Below are 3,056 nucleotides of genomic sequence, written 5' to 3'. Positions count from 1 at the left end.
GATTTCTGATCTCTAACCCAAAACTGAAGTATGCTTCTAGTGAACAGCAGTGTTGGTATCCAGGCACTCTCCAACTTCACAGGTGCTACTGTGAAGCCCCTTTCAGAAGACACAAAGGATGGTCATGAACTCCATGTATTTAATATTTTGCCATTGTTAGGAAACAAACATTTCCTGGAGCTGTCTCGCTAAAATGTTTTTGCAGTGAGCCATTTGTGGATATGGATGAATTTCTAGACCCAAGATTTGATTATGATTACACAGATTTAAAGGATGACTTGACGTGCATGCGTGGGAATGAGCCGTACAAACGCCACTTTGGGTGGAAACGTATTGCCATCAAGGTCTTGGAGAAGTAACCAGATGGAAATGCCTGGTTGGGCACAGATGGACGGAGGAGTTACTCAGTGGCTGGCGAGTGGCCCGTCTCTTATCATGGAACCAGCATGAACAGTGCCAAAGCCATCATTGAGTCTCATTACATACCAGGCTCTGGACATAGGTACGGCAGAGGAATCTATTAAATGTATGACATAAACGAGGCTGCTGCTTACAGCCACACAGTTACATGTGAAGAGACCAGAATAACCTACTATGTGCTTCTGCAGAACAGAATCAATCCAAAAATTAGAAAAGCGTGTGCCAAAAAGGAATACTGTTTGATCGAGATTCCTGCAGGAACCCCGCCTGATAAAGAGAGAGATCGTGGAGAAGTCCATTCGTTCTTATGGAATTCTGTTTAAACGGCTGGAAAAGAATCTCAGAATCTCCCAATGAGGGGCTGTGCATGGACACTTACTGCTCGAGGAATTCTTATCCTTCTTTATAATATTATTTTATTCAGTGTATTTATATTAACTGAAGGTTTTTAAAGGAGGATTTAGTATTAAACATATATACACATGAATATACTAAGATACATATGCACGAATGTTGATGACCACTTTATAAGCGCAGATTTGGTAGAATATCTTTATTTGCACTTTCTGATTTTAAATACCAGAAAAGAATGAGCTCTGACTATTACAGCACGTAATTATGGCATGTGTTAGTTCTGACAGTTTGAGGTCATAACCAGTGGTGGAAAGTAACAAATTACAACTGCTTTCATTACTCAAAAAGTAGAAGGGAAAAAAAATGTACAGAAGATCTGTAAAGTTAAATTGTGGTACATTAACTTGAATAAACAGTTTTCAACTTTACTACATCTATTTTTCACTAAAATTACAAAGTGCAAAAAAAAACAACTTGAATTTAACTTGGCACTTTTCAAACCCCTGGCATGGTTGCCTGCACTTGTGGCATTTAAAGGGGTCATATGACGTTGCTAAAAAGAACATTATTTTGTGTATTTAGTGAAATTAAATGTTTATGCGGTTAAAAAAACATTATCTTTCACATACTGTACATTAGGGATGTAACGGTATGAAAATTTCATATCACGATTATAGTGACCAACGTTATCACGGTTATCAATATTATCACGGTTTTGTTCAAATTAGATGATAATTTTCAAAAAGAACTGATACACATTAAACATTAAAACATTAAAATAAGTTTTATATTTGAAAATCAACAAACAAACACAGTTAGCAGCTATATGCACTTTTTTTTGCATAAATATTAAATTAACATTAACATGAAAGCCTAATAATAATAATAATAAATCACTTATATATATATATATATATAAACGCGTCGATTTGTACAAAGCTCATCGGTCTGAAAAGCGAGGTGTGCTGTGATTGGCCAGCTATCCAGTGTGTTGTGATTGGCCGAATACCTCAAGTGTGTGACGGAAATGTTACGCCCCTCACCATACTGTGATGATGCCCTGTCCGGCCGGAGCGACGAGACAAAAACATTAAAACCCATTATAAACGAGGCATTTGCTGCATCCAGTGGGGACATAATTACTGATTATAATGACTTATACTGTCTTTTACGTGTTGCATCGCGTGTGTTGCAACAATGAAGTGTTTTTGAAGTAACTAAACTTACAGTTAATATAATTCAAAACCTAGTTATTTTGTCAGTGACTTGGCCAATGGCACCAAAATAGTGTTTTTGTGTCTTCATGTGAGTCATAATGTTTAGATGTTTTTTTTCCACCATGGAAATATTTGTTATAATACGATCCAAACTGAAATGAAATTTGCATATATGTAAATTGAATTTCGTTTAATTTCATATTAGTTTTTTCTACTTTTTTCTACTGTACAAGAATGTTTTGTCTGTGCTTCACATTGAGCATTTTAGATACATATTTCAACAGTAGGTAAAAATGTATTGGGAAAATTCAATACTGTAGTACACAAAAAGAAAAAGAAAATTATTTATACAGTACATTTATTTTTGTAGAAATGTGTTATATGTAAACTGAAAATTCACCATTGCTTATTCATTTTTACACACTTCGTTGTCTTCCCCTAACACCACCACATACTTTCATATCTTCCTATTGCTCTTCCACAACAAGCAACTGTGAATGTTCAGTTTACATGTTACACATTTCTACAGATGAATGTACCATACAAATATAAACTGATGTAGCAGCTGCGGTTTAGGGTTGTGACATTCCTCCTTGTTCCAAAACTCCATATATATGGTTCCAAACATGATTGATTGGCAAGATTGTGATTCCATTTCATTACAATGGCAAGCCATTTGCCAATTTAGCAGACACTATAAACATTCCATGTCAGATTTTTATGGAATATATATGCATGACAGATTATGATAATTGAAGGGATCATTTTGCATGTGACGGCTCACATGATGAAAGAATGTAGAAGTTGTGAAGAGTTTGACAATTTGACTGAGAATAAACTCATCAGTTTTGATCAACAAGCCATGTGCATGTTGTTAATTTGCAAACTATATACAATTAGTCACCTTTATTTATATAGCACTTTTAACAATAGAGATTGTGTCAAAGCAACTGTACACAGCATTAATTAGGAAAATAGTGTGTCAATAATGCAAATTGACAATCGTAAACACATTTTTCATTTAAAGACAGTTCATCATTGTATTCAGTGGTGTCATCATCCAGC

The sequence above is a fragment of the Sinocyclocheilus grahami genome, unplaced genomic scaffold (assembly GCF_001515645.1).
Source record: "Sinocyclocheilus grahami isolate Dianchi unplaced genomic scaffold, SAMN03320097.WGS_v1.1 scaffold1833.1, whole genome shotgun sequence".
Taxonomy (NCBI): Eukaryota; Metazoa; Chordata; class Actinopteri; order Cypriniformes; family Cyprinidae; genus Sinocyclocheilus; species Sinocyclocheilus grahami.
The sequence above is the reverse complement of the archived record's forward strand: the minus strand, read 5'-3'. Positions refer to the sequence as shown.